The sequence below is a fragment of the Lissotriton helveticus genome, chromosome 11 (genome assembly GCF_964261635.1).
Source record: "Lissotriton helveticus chromosome 11, aLisHel1.1, whole genome shotgun sequence".
NCBI classification, from domain to species: domain Eukaryota; kingdom Metazoa; phylum Chordata; class Amphibia; order Caudata; family Salamandridae; genus Lissotriton; species Lissotriton helveticus.
The window spans coordinates 967,651,493-967,674,370 of NC_136072.1; positions in this window are offsets into that span (position 1 = coordinate 967,651,493).

The following is a 22,878-nucleotide window of genomic DNA, read 5'->3' on the forward strand; positions in this document are numbered from 1 at the left end:
AAGTGCCGAGCTACTGGGTAGCTGGAATCACTGTTGACAATAGCCCTAAGATGTTGAAGAATACGTGCCTGTGCCTGTAGCTTTGTGCTCCCAATGTACAGTAGACCACATGTACATGATAAAACATATATTGCAAAATCTGTACGACACGTAAAGTGTCCTATAATGGGTCTTTCATTGGGGCTGAAGGGAACTTTGTATTTATTTTTGTTTATTCCAAACTTACAAGCCTTGCAGGTCAAACATTTAAAAAATCCGTTTTTAGGTTTAAGCCAGGTGTTTTTGCTAGTTTCCAAATTACTGTCATTTTTAAGGTCCATTTTCATTGACTTTGCCTTTCTAAATGTAATGGTAGGTCTACTCCCAAGAATAGGTGCCAGAACCCCATCTGTTTGAAAAATCGACCAATTTGTGTTGATTATCCCCCTCACTTGTTTATGATGTTTTCTGAAAGTTGTGACTAATCTGTGGGCCGTTTGTTCAATGGGTGCACTTGGTGATATTACACCTACGTCTTCTTTGCTTGCTTTCCCCTTCAAAAGGGACTCACGGGACTTGATTTTGGCCTTCCTACCAGCCACTTCAAGTGTTTTTTTACTGTATCCTCTCTTGGTGAATCTGTTTAACAGGTCAGCCGACCATTTGTCATATTGTTCTGTTGTGCTGCAAATCCTTTTGACTCCCAGGAGTTCCCCATAAGGGATATTATTGATGATGTGTTGAGGATGGCTACTAGTGGCATGGAGTGTTGTATTGCCTGCTGTTATTTTCCTATGAAGTGTAGTTTGCATAATACCACCTTCAATGTATACCGTAGTATCCAAGAATTCTACACTGGATGCACTAATGTTAGATGTAAATCTTAAATTATGGGCATTGTTGTTTAACAGTGAAACAAATTCTTTTGCACTTGTAACATCACCCTGCCAAATTAAAAACACGTCATCGATATATCTATACCATTGAGTCCCTCTAGTGTTAAGAATTACGCCATGAGTCCCTTTCAGGACCTGCTCCTCCCACAAGCCCACATGTAAACATGCGTAGCTTGGGAAGAAGCAGGAATCCATGGCCACACCTCGTTTTTGTAAAAACAGTTCTTTGCCAAAGAAAAAATAATTGTTAAACAGACACCATTTGATGAGTTCTAACAACATCAGATTATGAGGGTAAAAATTCAGTGGTCTCATGTCCAAGAAATGTTTTACAGCTGCTAAACCAGTTTGATGATCTATACTGGTATAGAGCGCTTCGATGTCAAGCGTGATAAGTAAATGCCCTTCATTCCAATTTATGGTTTTCAGTTTGTTGAGGAAGTCACCAGTATCTTTCAAATGTGATGGCAGACTTTGTACTAATGGCTGGAGATAAAAATCCACGTATTTGCTGATATTTTCGCTTACTCCCCCTATAGCTGAAATTATAGGTCGACCCGGAATGGGATTGACCTGTTTGTGAATCTTAGGTATAAGATATAGGTATGGGGTAATAGGAAACTCATTATATAAGAACAAATACTCCTGGTTAGAGATTAGTCCTTGTCTTTTATAATCCAGCAATGATTTCTTTAAGGACTCCCGCGCTAGCTTGAAGTCTGACATCCTTGCCACTTCATAACATAACGGATCATTGAGTTGTCTCTTGGCTTCTTGCACATATTCTTTGCGAGGGCATATAACAATGTTTCCACCCTTATGTGATTGCGTGACAATGATCTCATTATTAGCTTTGAGTTTAGACATAAGATTTTTATACATGACATCATGATATTTCAACTTCCTTTTTTGCCACATACCTTGCGATATAGATGTTTAAGGTCCTGTCACCCTTTTATGGAATATATCAACTGCATCCTTCGGCATCATGGGTACAAATGTCGATTTCCCCTTGAAGGAACTTGTGCCAGCGCTGGGTTGTATGGGTAAAATCCTAGCAAGTCTGTCCTGTAAAGGCGTTGTTATCTCCTCCTCTGTAATTTCATCTGTGTTATTGCATAAATCTATTAGATCCATCTAGAGTGCTCCATCAGATGCTTGTAAGTTACATATATTGTCGGAAGAAGTAGTTATGCCTGTAGCTTGTTGCGTTATTCCCTTATTTCCTTTGATGGTAAATACTTTTTTCAACTTTAATTTCCTGATGTATGCGAAAACATCCACTCGTGTTTTCCCATAATTAAAATTGCTTTCAGAGCAGTAAGACAGCCCTTATGGCAGTAATTGATTTTCAGCTTTTGACAGGGTTACATTGGAAAGGTTGATGATTGTGTTATCTTCTAACGTTTTCGCCATTGCGTTCTCTTGTTGTTTTGCGCCTCTGGCTTTGCGTCTTTCCCTGCGTTTCTTGTTTCGCCGGACCCTGCTGCATTCTGTGGGATCCGCGGCCTCAGGGTCTGACGGCGGTCCTCGGCTAAAAAATTCAGCTCTTCTCCCGGCTTTAGGATGATTGTAGTTTTGTCTCGGCCACATTATCCCATAGTTTCCGACCCACTATCGTTGGTCAGTGAGGCTGTGTCAGACGAAGATGCCTCCGCCACAGCGTTTTCCACGTTGCTTCTCTGCTCTGTTCCTGTTGTCACCGGAATTTTTTGCATACTAGCTGCTTGCTTCTTTCTGGCGTTGTCGTATCTACGGGCAAAGGTAAAGATTTGACCAAGGTCGTAATCCTCCTTGTCCCTTTTAAATTTCCGGATTTTGCGTAGTTTGATCCTGTCTTCTTGTTGCTTGATACGCTCGTCGATTTCTTTACGACATTTGTTGACATAATCCTCCTGATTGAGTTTTCCAAATTGTTCGATAGTTTCTTCAATTTGTTTCAGAAGTTTGTCACGGTTGATTACGGCGTATTTGATGAGAATCCGTTCGAGGTTCATTTATATACATATTTTTTTTTCATCTGCCCTGCATACATAATATCAGCACTCCTGGGAAAAGTTTACCCAGATTTTATTGGGGTGATAGCGCACGCATACGCGTTTCGGCTACCTCGTTTCTCAATGACAGCCGGTGCCTCAAGATGACATCAATCAATACAAGATTCATTGGGTAAACATGAAGGACACACTTCTACATGATTGCGTTTCGGCAATATTGGAGCATGCATTTCAAACACAGAGCTCATGTAATCATATAACTCTATCTGCAGAAACCTTTCTACTTAGCCCTGAATGGGCACCGCATTACTTTAAATTTTAGTGCTGTATCATGACTGTTGTAATTCTAATGTCGTGCTCTCTCTAGGCACATTGCATCAACATGTATGAAGGGACATATGTCCACATGATCCTATATTTTGACCATATTGGAACATGCACTGTTAAGTCTTTATTTTCATGTAATCATCTGGCTGTATCCACAGCTGACATATTATCACGCCCTGTATGGACGATTGGCAACAAATAATTGCGATGCTGATGTTGTTGCACAAATGTTATATTTGTATTATTGTGCCCTGAATGGGCATAACGTGTGCTTACACCTTGAATGCTCCTGGTCAAAAGAAGTTCAAATACCACATGCAAACTCTACTCTATGATGTCCCCCATCACAACAATTATCCCCATAGTGCCTTCTTCATAACAAAGTCCTTTCTTTTTCCTCAACAAAGATGTTTAAATCCTCCTCTTTATTTAATCATACCTATTGTCTTTTAAAACCATCATATATTGCTAAGAATTTGTCTCGAGATTCTTTTTTTCATCTTCTCCTCTTTGGTACAATCATTTGATTACTTTAAAAAACAAGCATTTGCAATGCAATAGGTCTCGCATTTACGCAAGCTTGAGCTCATGGCATTGTAAATGACAATGCCTTCTATTTATGTTTTAAATAACAAAACGTAAATAAAAGGTATTGTTATTTACAATGCCACTATCTCAAACTTGTGTAAATGCGAGACCTATTGCATTGCAAATGCTTGTTTATGTAGACATGTACTACTCTTCTTTAACTTGTACTGTAATTTTTCTCACAGAAAGCTCTAAAAGGTTGAGAGACTTGCACATTTCTGCAATAGTTTTACACATCTTGTTGTAACACTCATGAATATTGCTTCTGTTTTCCCTTAACAGCCCCTTCTCACCTTTAACAGCGTGATCAATCTTTACACTCCACCTCACCCCACCCCATACCAGCAACCGATTAAAAACAAGCATTTGCAATGCAATTTCTCGCCTTTGGGACCTAATAAGTATTTAGCGATGCAACACGTTATCGCACTAAACATAAGCTGTATGGTTTAAAAAAAATACATCCCTGCACAAAGAGCTGCAGTACACGTTATAAATTAAAATAAGGAAAACAGCTGATATGGATCACATTAAACGTTTTGCATTCTATGAATTAACCAGGTATTGTAGTACTTCCAGGGATGGTGCACTTGTCTACCCAGGGAAATAACTGTTGTTCAAAGAATTATGAGAAAAGAAAAGTAACGATTCACTGGCAAAGTCTGTAAAGTGGCACTCTGCAAAGTCTGTAAAGAGGTACTAGTGTGTGTGCTTGTGAATAAAACAAATTTGGCCACTTTGCAACCACTCTGCCTTACTTTATTTAGTTTTTTTTTTTGTTTTGTATCTTGAACATTTTTTTCTCTCCGTTCTGATGCTGCACTTGCAAATGTATAAATGAAACTATTGAGCACAATCCTTCATTAAACAATGCTTTTATTACTTCATTGTGGCATGGAAAACACTGCATGGCAAGTGCTTTGGGAGATTTCCTGTTGGCTGTGGAATTACATTTGTAATGCATTTTTTTACGCAAACCCAATAAGGGACCAATACTTGCTTTCCTTCCACTGCACCCACAGAGATTAGCAAAATACAGAGCAGTGCAGAGATTTCCAATGGAAGACTTTATTACAAAGACATGGCTGGGTTTCCTCTTGAGGGACAGGAGAGGTTCCAGAACAAAATGCATATATGATTTACATCTGCAGTAAAATGTGTTGATGTCCAGATGACACAGTGCATGTGAGGGTCCTGAGGATATGCTTGGACAGGCAGGGACATGGTATGTTATAAATAAAGCATACCTGCTTCTGGGGTGTTGGAACTTGGTGCAATAGAATCGTCCACAGTCAGTAGTCTTTAGACCTTACACTGTGGTGATAAAAACTTTGAAACTTGCAGTCACCAAATCCAATGTTCTTATTGACCCTCCAGGAACTCCTGCAACTGGTAGGTCACAGCAAGTCACTAGCATGCACCACAGAAACAAGAGGGGGAGAACTGCTGTGGGAAGATCAGAAGGAGTGGCCCGGGACACCTTCAAGTCGGGTTGCCTAGACGCTCGCTTTTGGAGTGGGGTGGGGCCGAAACCATTTATCTCAACTTCCTTTCTGCCTGTACCTTAAGCCTGTACTTTAAGCAATTGATCTTCCAGTCCCATGTGATGGAACCGCAGTCCAGCAGGCGCCACCGTACCAAAGCAGAAACCTCTGTATACCACACATGCTGCCTTCAAGCGGAGAAGGGGTCAGAGGTCAGTAAGTTCTATTAGTGTGAACAAAGAAAAGGGACTAGGTACTGATCAGGCGATGCCATATTGGACAAGGAAGCAGTCTCAATTTTTTCGCTTTAGTCTCACAAATTTAATTACAGGTTCCACTCCCACGCACTTCTGCACATTCATGACTATGTGCAGTATAAGGGATGTGGAAAACCGAGCATTTTTATGAGCGTTCTAATACTCCTTTCCAGTACGTTAATATGCCGCTTAAACAGTTTGTCCAAAAGCAAACACAAAACAGGGACGAGCAAATGGAGGGGAGAAAAAAAAAAGAGATGCAAAAGCGGGTGGAGAGAGATTAGATGGGACGGGCAGGTGGGGTGGGGTGGGGAATAAGATGAGGGGAGAGATGTAAGGGACGGGGATGAAAAGAAGCAACACAAGTGGAGTGCACAGCTCCATTTCACAAACAAGTGCGACTCCTGTTATGCCCCTCCCCTTAAATACAGGCAGGCAGAAGATCCTTAGAGTGCGTGGGCAGGAGGAAGAAGTCTGGGGCAGATGTAGATAAAAAAGTAAACAGGCGCCCTCGGCACATCTGAAATTTGATCGCATGAACAGCAAAGTGACGAGATGAGATTTACAGCCCTGTTTAAATCCCAGAGGTGTGAAAACACAGTGCGCTTCCTTGTGTGAAATGCATGTAGACAACTAAAAAACCAGACAGGAGGAGGGGTAATCGCACGCTGTGACGGTCAATACAAACAAGAAGCAGCCACCATTGCTGAAGCCGGCGTGTGATGCTGCAAAATGTGCCTGCTCAGTGCTCACACGCGACAGAAATGGCTTAAAGCATGAGTTGCTCCCATTATACCCCGGTATTGGCGTCTAATTAAAAAGTCAGTGTCTTCTTTTATCAGTACAGTGCCCGCTGAGCTTCATGAAACATGAAGCGAGGGGAGTGAAACGGGCTCCGTGCTGATAAAATGCTTGTGGCCACACACAGAAGTGAAATGAAATAAAACAAGCAGCATGCATTGCCCGGCTCCTGCCACAGCCTTGCGCTTGCGCCTTGAGGCGCTGCCATGTTTACATCAGGCAAAAATGCCGAGTCAAAAAAAGAGTGCGATCTGGCGAGCAAAAACAGTAGTTAGGCGCCGCTGCTTCCGGACTACACGGAAGTCAGTTACAGATAGAGAGCCAGTAAAAAGCCAGCTAACAGGAGCTGTGCTAACATTCAACAAATGGCAAGCAGCAGGAGAAAGAATCGGTCAATAGGCGGACTTTCACCCACCATACAAATTACTTAATGCCTCGAGAAGCAGCACATGCACTGCCTTTTACGAGACCTAAAGACCTAGCTATTGGAAATCCTGAAGGCAATGAGGTTCAATTTGGGTCCAATATTTATTTGACGGTGTGAATCTCCACTCTTTCCCTAAATTCCAAGCACCTTTCAAGTGTCCACGTTCTTTTTTGCATACACTTTCTATTATTTTGGAAATTGTTTTAGGTATTACATTTCAAAAACTGCCTCCACTGCTCAGCCTGTTTTTCCTATATCATAGATTATATTTCACTCTGGTATATATTGTCAGTTTTTTACACATATATTGTCAAGCTTGTTGGTCATGTGGGCATTCTCAAGGTGATTTTAATCACCTTCTTTTTTAATGCCCTCCCACTGCAGTTTTTTGGAAGAGCGTTTGATCACAACTTAAAATAATTCTTTAATTTACACTGTCCTATGTCCACGTCCTTGGTATTCTTAAGTAGCTTATTTGATGTTCTCCTCTTGGGTTCACATAAGAGAGGATTGTTTGACCTTATGCTGGCTTTAGCCTTTCAGCAAATTACTCTTACTTGGAAATGTGCACTAATCTTTCATTTAAAGCTTGGTGGTATAATGTTTTTTATTGAAAACAGGAACAAGCTAAGTTAGCACACCACCTAATGTTAGAGTATTGTAGACTCTAGGTAATCCACGATCCTTCCTTAGAATCGATCAATTCCAACAGATATTTGGTAACTATTTCGCAATTGGATATACACAATGTCCAATTCATAAACCGTAACAACGGATTCAGAAATCAAAAACAAGTAGTATTCTTTAAATTCTTTATTAAAAATCCATATGTAGATTAGACTTCTCAGCTCACACCACCGACACGTGTTTCGTCTCTTTGCGAGACTTTTTCAAGGCAGATATTATAAGCACGTATAGTGGTGATCTGTAGTGGGCCACCCCCTCCGAGTTTCCCTGTATCCGAAAGTTGAGCCCCTCAAAGTTTATTGGTGATAATTTGATAAGCACCCAGCAGTCCTCTCATATAGAACAAAATAAATGAGGAGTTTTCCAAACGGGGATGCCACTTCTAAATATCTTCAATAGTAAGATGTCAAATATTGATGTTGTTGAAAATCCTGGCCTACTAATTCAGCATCGAATATCACAAAGTAATTCAAAATTTTCACGAAGTAAAGTTCAACAATATAATGTTGCGGCTTAGCACGGCATCATATCAATAATGGGATGCCCTTCATGTAGTATAATCTGGCTGTGTGAAAAAACACGTTGTAGCCAGTGAGCACCCCCTTGTCTATTGATCGCAAAAGACCCTGATAAGTCTCGAATATGACACGTAAGTGTCAACCACCAAACACCAACAAGAGCCGTCTAGCCTTTATGTGCGGACGCTTCTCCTTGAATGAGGAGACCACTACTACCGACCTCTTTGTAACTAGTATAATGGTTTTTATTATCATCATCTGGATGCTGCTTTTGCTGTATCGTGTAGACCACATGTTATAATACATTTATGTTGGTGTTCATTAATTGATTTCAGGTTAATTTAGCATGTTATGTTATGAAAACTTTAAACCACCATGAACTGTCTTTTTTTCTGCTCTACTTTGCTAATTTGTACTTATTTTATTATTACGGAAACATATCTTTTTTTCTAAATTTGATTAAGTGATTCATATTACTAGGTGATCTTCAATTGTTGAGATGATCTTTTCTTTGTTCCTATCCTTCCTTTTCCTTCCTATCCTGTTTTAACTTACCCCTGATATTGCTTAACCTATTCCATGCTCATGACAAGCCCAGCTCGTCATGAGGCACAGTGGAGCTGTGCTCATGACGAGCTGGGCTCGTTATAACTACCGCGGCGTGCCCACGCGTGACTAATTCCCCACCTGTGCGGGAGAATTATTGAATGGGCGGGGTTGTGACGAGCTCAGCTCGTCATGAGCACAGCTCTACTGTGACTCATGATGAGCTGGGCTCATCACGAGCACCGCTGCACCGCGGCCCCTCCCTCTATCCCGCGCCATGTGGGAATTACCCCCGCGGCGAAGGTGTTTAAATTATAAACAGCTTTATTTGCTGTCATTCCATTTCCATATTTATGACTTTATATTCATTTCTGATGTATTTATTATTCATGTTTATCTTTCTTGCTTTTTAATAAAGCTGCTTAAACTTAAAAAACGAACTCTTTTCATATTACAATTATCAACCTCTTACATTGAATGCATTCAGACCCACATAATCTTACCACATAATATTGAAGGTAGCACTCTTTAACAAGCAACATGCAATAACTCAACTCAGGTTTATATTTTACAGTTATATTAACATTAACTATATTTTAGCTTAGAAAAAATATAATGTTTCATTACAGAATAGACAGTCAGAAATACAGATAGGCTCACCATATACGTAATAGACAACATCAGAAATTAGAAGCCAACGTCAATGCACATAAAGTCTAGGTGAGCAGCTGGGTAGTCTGACGATCCCCAGTGCCTCTCTTTGTTTTTTATCTTGACGCATTCCCCTTCCCCTTTTCCCTGGGTCTACGTGACGACGTCAAACCTACATATTGTTGTTGAAAGATACCCAGCAGGTCCGCAGAGGTATGGATGCTCACATCACTCCCAGCCATCTGGATTGGAAGTCGAGTGCATCTTGACGGGACTTTAGACAGTGATCTGAGTGGAAAACGACCCTTGCTACAAGAATGGCACAACTATGAAAAAAATGTGAACATGGTTACTCAGCTGTATTTCAAGCAATCAGTTAAAATATAAGCATATCAGTTGTTTCTGTGAACAATAGCCTGAAAAAATGAAAATCGAAGCTTGTACAATATTTCAGTGTACACGTGCTTGGACTAGGAAGGACACACATCACCTGTCATCATTATGTTATGTGAATATTTATTTGTTTTCTATATATGTCGCACTCTATTAGTCTCTGAGCCACGAGGGGAAACAGCTGTTTGTGAAAGATGAGTCCTCTGGGATAGCCTTTGATGACTGGAGTTATTTCGAATAATGTGTTACCAACCTTGAAACAAAAGCGTTATGAAGAACACATACCTTACTTACATCAACATCCAAAACACACAAATACTTTTAATAAAACGAACATTTATTTGCGTTTCTTTTTAAAGTTATGAGGCACCTTTTCCGTCTCATTATTGAAGTGGAAAAAACATAACATACCATCAAGAATCCACCAACTTTTATAATTCTCCCTGATATGCTTCACGTTCAGGATTCACACAGGGGACTGGCTCTAAAAAGTAAGAAGCGTGGCAGTTCTTAACCTGGCTAACCACGGGTAGTTCTTCTCAGCTTGTCACATGATTACAAACTAGGTAAATGCCCAGATTTACAAACCCTTACTTTGAGCGGTCGCGCAACGCGAAGGGGTGCTGCAAGATGACAGCGCAGCTCAAACAGCAACATCGAGCAACGTTTCTGTTTAAAATGTTTTCTTTTGTGCTGAAAGTTCACGTGACCGCAGGACTGAAATAGCACTGCACAGCGTGGAGTGAATCCGATAATAAGCTATGAAAATTCGGTGTAACAGGGTGGGCCCAGCACAAACAACCCTAGCATTCCACTTAAAGACAGGTCAACTACAGTAAGTAGCACACGCCTCTGCATGGAATTCTAGTGGCAAACGAAACAATGGCCTGATAAGTAAGCATTTGCAATAGGTCTCGCATTTGCGAGAGTTTAAGCTATTGTCATTGCAAATGGCAATGCCTTTTATTTATGTGTTGTTTTTCAAATAGATAAATAAAAGGTATTGTCATTTACAAGCAAATAGCTTAAACTCTCGCAAATGCGAGACCCATTGCATTGCAAATACTTGTTGAACACAGCAACAAAGTGCAAACCCACCTCCACAAATCAAAAAAGCCAATGGAAAATGAACAGCTTCAAACATTTCTAAAAGCTTTTGTCAGTCAGGCACATGTGGCAGAGTATATCTTACATTTCACTGCAAGCATTGGGAAGAGCCATATCATAACAAACCACTGCTTTCTTTGTTAAAAGGTGGCTTATGCTGACAGACTATAAAAACACTGTGGCCTCCTACATCACTGTGCACAATGCATGACTGACTTCAAGCAAGCACACAATGGCATCCAGGGAGAGGGCTGTGACCTAACACACTATAACAGCTTTCAAACTGAATTTTTAAATGCTTTGCAAACTTTCTTCGTCTTTTTCTTCAACTTAGTTTTGACTGCTTGAGAAAACCAGAAAAATGTACTTTGCAGAAACTAGTCGAGAAAGATTTTCTCTCAATATATTTAATGCACAAAATAATAAAATAGAAACTATCACGATAATTTGAAACACATATCACATTAATTTGATTAGGCACAAGGTCTAAATTCATGTCAAAACAGAATAGTCGAACGTTTCCCCTTCTCCCCCTCAATTTTAATATCCTCCCACTTAATGGCGGAATACCCTCGTTTGGCATCTGCCAACATTCTAGGTTACTAACTACATATCAGCTTGCAGTAATGCAAAGATTGCTTTCATTATCACAGCTGTGTAAAGACCATGAGAGCAATCTTGATAATGCAAATGTATTTTTTACAGCGACATTGTGTCCTTACAATGGTTATTCAAAGAAAACTGCTGCAAATCTCAATTCCTTTAGCTTACAATCCATCCAAATAATACTTTTCGTCTGTGCCCCCCACTGAGACATCTCTTCTCTAGGATCGTCCCATGGTTTGAGGAAAGGCTTGGAGGGAAATATGACAAGTTACTCCATTACTGTGGTGCCGTGACTTGCACAGTTTAAGCTCACCTCTTCAAACAGCTAAACAGGGAACTGTTCTTTAAAGGCTGTAACTTTAAATTAAATTAAAGGATACCTTCTGCATGGGCGTGTATTAAGTGTGTATTGTTCCACATCCAGCCATGCATCTCCACGGTTTTCTCCTTGTGTACTCGCACTCTTACTCCAAGTATGTTTCCAGCGAGGAGCACGTGCTAATGAGAATGAACTAATGACATCTGAGTCACCTTAATAGTAAATTTTAAAGACTTTCGCCGACGCCCTTATCTCCTGCCCACCTTCATGGGCGTCCGCAGGAAAGGGGGGCAAGGAAGGGCGCTTGGCCCCCCTGGAGTGACCCTCCTTGCCCTCCCTACGGACACCCATGAAAACCGTGACTTCAAAATGGGGTTCTCACTCTCTTTCCTCTCCTTTCTTTTATTTGCTTCCCTGTGAAATGGATTAAAAAAAGAAAGACGCTTTTGCTGGAAATGTCGGATTTTTCTGACATTTTAATTCCAAAGTGCAGCATTGGGAATAAAAGTCTAAAAATATGAAAAATAGATAAATAACTAAATAAAGTAAGACAGAGTGGTAGCAAACTGGCCAAACTGATTTTATTCACACTGAAACACATTAGCGCCACTTTTACAGAGTTTACCAGTGAAGCGCTATTTTTGTTTTCTTGTCTTTGTTTTCCCTGGACTTGGAACTAGTGCACCAATCCTGGAGGTACTGCAATGTGTGGCTTGGAAAACAAAATGTGTGCTGCGGCTCTGCATCCAGGGATGTGGTCTTTTTGCCATACTGCTTACGTTTTGTAAGATATAAGCAATGGCCATTGAAAAGGGTCCATTCAGGGCCCTGTAGCCTTGTCCTTAACTTTTCAGGCAAAAGCACTCACTGATTTCAGAATAGTGAGTGTAAAAGCATTAAGGTAACCATGTTGTTCCTGCTTACATTTCCCATGGTTTGCTAAATTTTGCATTCCCTATACGTGTTTGCTTTTTCCAGGATGTTACTTTTTTTTTGTAGGCTGCATATTGCTCTTGTCTAGTGCGTAATTTAAATTGCGCATCCAGGTGTTTATAGTGGGCAACAATTGGGTTGTAGTTGAAAACAGTGGGAGTTTTTCTCAGTGGGGCAGTACGGTGTTCAGTGGGGGAGAGGATGTGGCACTATGGTCAGATCTGCTGAATTTGGAACTGGGAACTAGGTTCAGCCTTAATAACCAGCCCTCCAGACCACTCTCCAGCGAGAGTGCAATCACAGGGTGAAACAGCCACTAGGTGTTGCCGATAACCAATGCTGACACCCTGGGCTGCTCGAAACGCGCATATGTATAACACAGAGTGTAGAGAAACTCAGTCGTGGAGAAGGAATCCCCTGCCCTGGGTGTTTATGAACCGCGTTATTGTGTCAACGTATTTGACGTTTAAAGCCTGCAATAAACAGGTTTTAAATTACAGTGTCTAATGGCATCTGCACAAAAGGACGGAGCACTCTGGGGTTTAGAGACGGGGACGGGGAAGGGAGTAGAAGCGAGTACGAGAATGTTTCTCATCAGCCATTTGCTTGTAATAAGCCGGGCTAGTGGAAGGAGTGATTTTCCCCCAGAATTACAGCCGGTAGCTCCACCTTTTTCTGCCACGGGAAGTGCATTGCAGCTTAAGCTGGAACCGTAAATCACAGGTTTCTGCCTAGCCGGCAAGGACTGCAAATCGTTTTTTCCCCTCACACTTTCTTCCTTTTGCTGTGCATCATTTTCGAGGAAGGAAAGAGGGGACAGACGAATACTAGGCAAGCAGTCCGATAGACCAGAAAATGAGACTGAACAATAACTGGATAAGATAGATAGACAGACAGGCAGGGTAACAGGCAGTCGCACAGACCGATCGATCAGTGGTTGGAGTGCATAAAAAAAGTATAACAAGAAAGGAGCCAGAGTGATTCATAACTGTAGCGAGAGCGGGGGCAACAGGAGAGTCTCCAGTTACAGATGCAGGCTACAGCATGAGAAACAGATGACACACTGCAGGCAATTAAAAGAAGTGAAAGCAGAGCGGACTAAAACTGTAGTTAGGCGCCACTGATTCGGGACTACACGGAAGTTAGCAAATGACCAACCAACAGCCAACAGAAAGGGAGATAACAACAACAATACTACAAGTAAGCCAATAGCAAGCAGGAAAATAGATTACATGAAGTTTAAGCCAACATATAGAATACTTTATGTCTCGCTGAGACAGTGCATGCAGCTCATGCACTGCCAAGGCGAGACCTAAAAAATGTTTCACCCTAATTAATTAAACCCTCACTTCCACCCTGTTATGACCATGTCAACTGTATTTTGCAGGGGATTGTGTCAACTACAACAGGAGGGAGGGGAGGGGATTTTCAACTTTTTGGAAAGGGAATAGAAGTGTTTGTGAGGATCAGCGGCCTCAATATGTAACTAATTGGGGGGGAGACATAACGAGGAGGTAATGTACATTTTCCTCAAAGATTACACATTTTATGCTTTCTAACCTTGCAGGGTTGGCTGTGAACAGAAATGTATATTCAAATTTCATGCATTATACAACTTTTTCAACTTTGTGCCATGTCGCAAAGCTTTAGCATTGCATTAAAATCGAAGTATTAGCGAGAGTGCGGCCAATTACATCTTCTTTACATGACTCTAACAAAATATAGTGCTGCACAGTTTTGTCTCTATTGCACATCATATCACTGGGCATTTCCATGCAGCAACACACAGCCAGATTGTTAGTAAGGTTTAGAGTGTCCATAGGTTCCGGGCAATGGTATTTTTGGCTCATTGCCCGAGAACCCTCACACCCAGGGTCTTTGCTGGAATTGGCCTTGCCCTCCTCTGTGAAAATTTTCCACAATCTCTTTAGGAGCGGTATAGGTATGCAGCAGCATGGTTAATGGACACTCTAAAGTTAATGACAGGTATCCAGGTTCTTTTGAGAGATCAGCAGCTCGCCTGCATCTTCACACTCTGTTCCTGTCCGGCAGTGGTTTGTGGCAGGGGTATTTTAAAGTACAATTCACGTCTCCCACTCCCCAGATGGTACAGGACGATTGATGAAAGAATGATTGTCCCTCTTGGACACACCTGAAACTCTCTGAACTCTGCTTCATTTCAGCCTTTACAGCTGAAAGTCCCCTAAGTACCTTAAAATAGTAAAACGGTCATGTCCTCATCATGCCCTCATTTAAAACCCCTTAGTGAACCTTCTACCCTTTAAATAATCATTGCTTCATGTCCCATTTGTAAAGGCTGTGACTGCCGACCTTCAGACTTGACCTATCCTCCTCAGATTTCCCTACAAATGTCTCATTGTGACGAGCCCCGAGAGATAACTAAACCCCCAGCAATAGCGCCAATTGCGCAAAAAATCATGGCAACATGCTTTTCCTTAACTGTCACAGGGTAAAGCTCCATAATCCTCAACATGCTTCTTAGATCCGCCCCGATTTTGAGGGTTAACGTAGGAGGAGGACTGCTTTACATCAATAACCACCACCTGCAGTGCTATCGTTCTCTGTGGGGAAGCAGGCTACATCCACATCATTTTTGTGCCACTTAATTTCACAATATAAAAGACATAAATATACAGATGAGAGAAGAGGAAATAAAACAAAAATAAACAGCGGATTAAAATGAAACAGTACACAAGGTTAAATTTCAGCCCTATGTGTCCAATCCCAAGAAAGTGAAATAGTCAAACAGTAATATGACCTAAATAAAGATCGTATCAGAGTGGCTTTCAAAAAATTAACACAACAACGTAACCAGCAGTAATAAAAAGTTCACTATAAGGTAATGGGTCCTTAACAAGACCCACTCCCACACCCGTCCCAACAATCAATTGAGGTTTAACCAATAAAAAATGCGGCACCTTATCTGTGACCACCTAAAAGGAACATACCCCAAAGTAATCTCTGCATAACGAGCAAAGAATATGTAAATCACAGAAAAGAAAAACAAATTCAACTTCAAATGTCTCCCTTAAAAGAGTCACAAAACTTCTTCCTTTAGTTGAATTTGCCACGCCTCACAATTCTGCACCCAAATCAACTTTTATTATCTATGAACGTGCTTCTTATAACTTATTTGTCGACTCTGTGTGACTGGGTAAATGCTATAATTAATCAGTGGGCAAATTGATGGATGAATTAGTTGCTGGATGGAAGAATGCATGTGCAAGAGGGCATGCATGGATGAATGGAGGAGGGGAACACGGATGAATAATTGAGCACCCACGGTAGTGGGAGAAATGTGCCACATAGCAACAATGAGATGCCAGCCAACCCTCCAGCTCTTTGGCCTTGGCCACTCATACAATCCATCAATCAATCAATCAATTAGTCAGTCAGTCTTTTATAGCCCTGCTCCTCACCCCTAAAGTTATCCAGGTGCTGAGATAGCATAGGTCTTAGTGGAATAGCCAGATCTTGAGTTATCTTCTGAAATTCATCAGGAAAGATGATGTTGGTAGGTGGAAGGGCAGGTCATTCCAGGCTTTTGTGGTGAGGTGAGAGAAGGCACGGCCTCTGCTGTGGCTGCAGCGGATGCAGGGGGTGTGGTCACGGGCCAGGGAGGTAGATCAAAGGTGTCTGGCGGGCTGATTTAGGTTCAGGTGGTGTTTGATGTAGGATGGTCCCTTGTCATATAGAGCTCTGTAAGCATGTCAGAATCTATAACTGGCATCTTTTCCTGATGGGGTGCCAGTGGAGGTTTGTTGTAATCTACTTGGTTTGCCCGGGCTTTCCCCCCCCACCCACCCTGCTCTCCCACCCCCCTTGGTATTTGCCAAGCCTGGCATGTTTGAACATCCCACAGCTGACTTGAGCTGACTGGAAACTGTGATGTTGTGAAGTTGGAATAAAGAAGACTTCTGGAACAACTTATGCTTGTATGATTCTTCATTATAACACTGGCGACAAAGAACCATGTGGGGACGGTACACCATCACCCCCAATTGATACTCCAGTACAGCCAATATTTTGAAGTGAAAGCCTACCTGATACCTTGAAGGTTTGAATTCCTACGGACCTGGCTACTTAACATTCTTCTGATGTGCCAAGCGTGGCTCTTGAAGTGCGCAATTGCTGAGTTACCAACTACGTGGAGCGCTGTACTTTTACTAGAGGCGGGAGGTTCCTCGTTGTTCCCTGGCGGATGCTAGTGCAGGGGGAGTGGTTCGAGCTGCATATTACAGGGGATTCAAGGATATCTTCCCCGTTTTGCCCGGACTGTGGATTCCCGCAGCGGGCGCCTTTCCGCTGACGGCTCCTGTGGAGAATTGCAGTCACGGTTCAACAGCCCTTCCCATGGTGCGCTTTCCCGCTAGGCGCCACTGTGGAAACTTTCTGACAGGGTGCGAGACTTGAGCGGGACGCTGAGAAGCATCGTCGCCGCGTTGGCACCACGGAGTCGACAGTGCTGGGCTGGCGCTTACATGCATGAGGGTGAATCGGTGAAACTACCGGGAGTACTCATGGTTGAGCGGCCATCTCCACAGCTTCACCACCGGTGCCTCCTTCACGAACCCACTCCCTCTGGGCTGTGTTTGCATCAGTTAACGCCTCACGCCTGGTTACAGTGCCTCAGCTTACAGTGGGCTTCGCTGACAGGCACAGCTGTTTATTGAACCGGGTACATTTAGTTCTAAAAAAAATGTGATAATGGCGTTTGCCTCAGTTTAACCCCTCACGCCTGGGTAAAGTACCTCAGCCTACATAGGGCTTCGCAGACAGGCACAGCTTTTTCATTGAACTGAGTACTTTAGCAACAGTAAAATTTTATAATGCTACATAATTGTCGCTGACAGGCACAGCTATTCTCTGTTAACTTTCTCTTATTGCCTGCAGTTGGACACAACTAAACAAATATTACCAGTGTATTAGTTAATAACTCCTTAAGTGTTCCACTTTGCATACAAAATTTTCTATCTTAAAACTTATTGCCGCTGTTAATGCTCAAGAACATAAAATACAAGTACTCTTATGTGTTTTATCTTCCTCTCCCCCTTTTCTTCTTGCTTCTCCAGTCTGCAATCCTGGTCATGTTTCGAGCCTGCTAGTTGTTTATTGCAGTATATCCCATTAATTTCTTCATGGTTAAAGTAGTATCGCACTTAAAGTAACAGAGTCCTCTCCTTAGAAAAGTTCACCTACTGTGCATTTTTATCAGTGTGTCTATTCTTTTCATTTTAACATGGCAAGTATGAAGATGTCACAGCCACCACCTTTTCTCAACGAAGTGGGTGAGCTGCAGTTGTCTTGGAAACAGTGGTTTGGACTTTTAGAGTCTTATCTCATTGGGGGAGAAAAGTGTTCAGCACTAAGAAAATTACATACTCTACTACATAACCTAGGTATTGAAGGGCGCAAAACGTACGACAAAATATTTGCGGAGGCAGAAGAAGACAGTGATGATGACGAAAATGTGTATCAAGCAGCTGTAAATAGGTTAGAAAAACATTTTGGTAAAACTATCAATGTAGTCTTGGAAAGGCATACATTTTTTTTGAGGGCACAAGGGAAGAATGGAAAGGTTAAAACGAATATTGCAGCTCTTAAAGGTCTGGCCAATAAATACATGTGAATTTGAAAATCTACAAGACTCACTCATTAGAGACCAGATCGTAAGGTGAACCAACAACACTAAAATACAAGAAAGACTCCTAGTAGCTAACCCTGACCTTAAACAAGCCATAGAGACAGTGGTGGGGATTGAGCATACTGCTGATTGTATGGTTGCTATGAAAGGTGATGGGGATAAAAATGCAGGTGAACCAACAACACTAAAATACAAGAAAGACTCCTAGTAGCTAACCCTGACCTTAAACAAGCCATAGAGACAGTGGTGGGGATTGAGCATACTGCTGATTGTATGGTTGCTATGAAAGGTGATGGGGATAAAAATGCAGATGTGCATGCCATAAGCAAACGGAAGACCACTAAAGACAGCAAGATCAAGGGTCCTGGGGTCTTGCCCACAGGCACCAAACTCAAATGCTATAGGTGTGGGAGCCCTACACAACTTGGCTAACTCTATGGGTTGCCAAGCTAGATCAGTTATCTGCCATAAGTGTGGTAGAAGAGGGCATTTGGCCAGGTTATGTAGAGATCACCCACCCAAACCCGTCTTAGCCATAGAGCAAGATCTTCCACAAGAAAATAAATTAATTTTTCAACTTAAAGACAAGGGAGAAACCAATGAATTTCTGTCTTGTACCATTACTTTAGATCAATCAATCAATCAAGATATTTTTATAGCGCGCTACTCACCGGGAGGGTCTCAAGGCGCTTGGGGGAGGGGGGTCCGCTACTGCTCGAACAGCCAGGCCTTGAGTTGCTTCCTGAAGGAGAGGTGTTCTTGGGTCAGACGGAGGTGGATGGGGAGGGAGTTCCAAGTCTTGGCTGCCAGGTAGGAGAAGGATCTTCCTCCCATGGTGGCTCTTCGGATGCGTGGAACGGTGGCGAGGGCGTGGCTGGTCGATCGTAGCTGGCGGGTGGGAGTGTAGAAGGTCAGGCGGTTGTTGAGGTACAATGGTCCCAGGTCGTGGAGGGCCTTGTGTGCGTGGGTGAGGAGTCTGAATGTGATTCTCTTCCTGACGGGGAGCCAGTGCAGGTCTCTCAGGTGTCCGGAGATGTGGCTGTGTCGGGGGATGTCCAGGATGAGTCGTGCGGAGGCGTTCTGGATGCGTTGGAGTCTTTTCTGTAGTTTGGCTGTGGTTCCGGTGTAGAGGGTATTTCCATTGTCCAGACGGCTGGTGACGAGTGCCTGGGTGACCGTCTTCCTGGTTTCGGTGGGGATACATCTGAAGATCTTTCGGAGCATGTGTAGGATGTTGAAACATGATGATGAGACGGCGTTGACTTGTTTGGTCATCGAGAGGGAGGAATCCAGGATGAAGCCCAGGTTGCGTGCGTGGTCTGTTGGTTTGGGTGCGCTGCCCAGGGCAGGGGGCCACCAGGAGTCGTCCCAGGCTCAGGGTGTTGATCCAAGGATAAGGACCTCCATCTTGTCTGAGTTCAGTTTCAGGCGGCTGTTCATCATCCACTCGGCTATGTCTTTCATCCCTTCGTGTAGGTTGGTTCTGGCGGTGGCTGGGTCGTTGGTGAGGGAGAGGATTAGCTGGATGTCATCGGCGTAGGAGATGATGTTGAGGTTGTGTTGGTGTGCGATGGCTGCGAGGGGGCTCATGTAGACGTTGAAGAAGGTGGGGCTGAGTGATGATCCTTGTGGTACGCCGCAGATGTCTTCGTTGGCCTCGGATCTGAACGGGAGGAGGCGGACTCTCTGGGTTCTTTCCGCGAGGAATGAGGTGATCCACTCTAGTGCCTTCTCTTGGATTCCGATGTTGCTGAGGCGCTGCACTGGGGTGCGGTGGCAGACAGTATCGAACGCTGCGGAGAGGTCCAGGAGGATGAGGGCCGCTGTTTCCCCGTTGTCGAGCAGGGCTCGGATGTCATCAGTGGCTGCGATGAGGGCGGTCTTGGTGCTGTGGTTGGCTCGGAAGCTGGACTGCGAGTGGTCGAGGGATCCGTTCGTCTCGAGGAAGGCGGCAAGCTGTCTGTTGACAGTCTTCCCGATTACTTTGGCAGGAAAAGGGAGGAGCGAGATGGGTCGGTAGTTCTTGAGGTCGGTGGGGTCTGCAGATGGTTTCTTTAGGAGGGCGCTGAGTTGGGCATGCTTCCAGCTCTCCAGGAAGGTGGCGGTGTTGAAGGAGCAGTTGATGATGTCCCGGAGTTGGGGTGCGATGACGGAGTCGGCCTTGTTGAAGACGTGGTGGGGGCATGGGTCGGTAGGTGATCTGGGGTGGATGGTGTTCATCGTGTGGATGATGTCTTCGGTGCTGACCAGGGTCCAGGCGCGGAGGGTGGTGGTGGGGGGCGTTGGTTCGGTGGTTGGGTGCGTGGTCTGTGCGCCGAAGCTGTTGTGTATGTCGGCGATCTTGCTGTGGAAGAACGAGGCGAGTGAGTCGCAGAGGTCTTGAGAGGGAGTGATGTCGTTGTTTCCGGCGCTGGGATTGGAGAGCTCTTTGACAATGCTGAAGAGTTCCTTGATGTTGTGTGCGTTGTTGTCTATTCGTTCCTTAAATGCTGTCTTCTTGGTGGTGTGGATCAGCTGGTGGTGTTTGCGGGAGGCGTGCTTGAGGGCGGTCATGTTGTCTGTCGTCGGGTCTTTGCGCCAGGCTTTCTCGAGGGTACGGCAGTTCTTCTTGGAGTTCTTGAGATCGTTGTTGAACCAGGAGGCTTTCTTGCTGCCGGACCTGCTGGGGTGGTTTTTCAGAGGTGCGAGGTTGACAGCGCAGTTGGTGATCCACTGTGTGAGGTTGTTGGCTGCTTGGTTGGGGTCCGTTGATCTGGATGTAGTCAGCGGAGGAGAGGGCGTGTGGGCTGATGAAGTCTGCGATGTCTTCGCTGAATTGTGTGCGTGGTCCCGGGGGTCTGTAGATGAGGGTGCCTCTGAGTGTGGTCTTGGGGTCGGTGTGTATCTGGAAGTGAAGATGTTCGGCGGCTGTGAGGGTGTCGTCGGAGTTGGTCGCGATGCGGATGGTTTTCTTCTGGACGATGGCGATGCCTCCTCCTGTCTGGTTGGCGCGGTCCCTCCGGGTGATCTTGTATCCGTCCGGGATGGCGATGTCGGGCGCTGAGGAGACGTTCATCCATGTTTCCGTGAGGAAGGCGACGTCTGGAGATGTGGTGTCGAGCAGGTTCCAGAGTTCCACGGCGTGTCTGTGGACGGAGCGGGTGTTGAGCAGGATGCACTTCAGGTGGTTGCTGTTGGTGCTTGGCTTGGCGGGTGCAGTGCAGGTCCGGATGCAGGAGAATTTGCAGGTTTGGCAGGTGAAGGGTCCGTGGGTGCATCTTGGGGTGGCTCGGTAGCAGCCGGGGATCTGGCCGGTGTTGAGTGCGTTGAGGGTGGTGGCGTCGTAAGTCCGGCGGGTGGGCTGGCGTCTGCGGGGGCCAGGGGTTCTGGCGCTGGGCGCGGGCCAGGCGCAGACGCACAGACGGGCTTTCCTTTGGCGCGCCTTCGGAGCACAATCGGCACACCCGCTGCGCGTGGACCCTGCGCGTATGCGCAGACTCTACCATAAATGGAGAGTGGGGGGGCGGAGGGAGGGAGGAGCAGCTGGGAGGTGGGTGCGGGGTGGTGAATGGGAGAGGGAAGAGGGACCAGATGGAGCTGGGGCGGGCCGCGGGGGAGCAGTGGCAGGGAGCGGGCTGGAGCAGCAGGGAACGGCGGCAGAAGCGCTGGAGGGCTGAATACAAACAAAGGCAGGGGGCTAACAAACGGCGGACAATCAGGGGCACAGCACAAGTACAGAGACACTAGCCAGAGGGCTAAACACAGCGGACAAAAAATGGGGGCACAGTACAAGTACAAGGACAGCAGAAGTCCCAACAATGATCAGGGGTACAGCGGGCAAAAACGGGGGCACAGCAGAAGTACAAGGACAGCAGAAAAACAAACACAGTCAGGGGCACAGCGGAAAGCAAGGCGGCAAACGAGCAGGCGGTGGTGGTAGGGGGACCGGGTGACCTCGGGAGGGGCCACGCGGCGGGTTGAGCGACCGGCACTGACGAGGTCAGGCTAGGTCAGACAGAAAAGAAGTTACTGTCTTCGCTGATTCATGCTCACCCTACACCTTAGTGGAAGCAGAGGCATTTACGAAGATGTTTCCCACATGGCAACAGAGTATTCAATCCCCAGATATACACCCAGAGGGTTACAATGGGGACCCCATACCCCTGATAGGCATGGCAACCATGAACATAGGATTTAAAGGGAGGAATACTGTGGGCAAAGTCTACATTACACAAAAGGATCCAACCTTATGGGATGGAAACATCAGAGGGAGCTTGGCATCAAGTTAGACCCCAACAGTCCTGACCAAGTTCTACTGGTAGACCAGTCAATGGCTGGAACAGAAGTTTGCAATGAATTCCCTGAAGTATTCACGGACAAACTGGGCCTACTTAAGAACTATCAACACTCGATTAAACTTAAAGCTGAAGCAAGACCAGTAGCCCACAAGGTTAGGCCCCTACCACATATGATGCAAACACCCCTCAAGACTGAACTGGACAAACTCCTATCTCAGGGGGTCATAGAGCCCATAGAAAGTTTGCAGTGGTTGGCTCCCATTGTCCTTACGACAAAAGAGGCCAGCAAAGAGATTAGGGTATGTGTGGACCTGAGAGACCTCAACTGTAACATATGGGTGGATAGGCATCCTTTGTCACGCAGTCACTAGGTTCTCACCCTAATCAAGGATGCTAGCTGCTTCAGCGTGCTAGATCTCT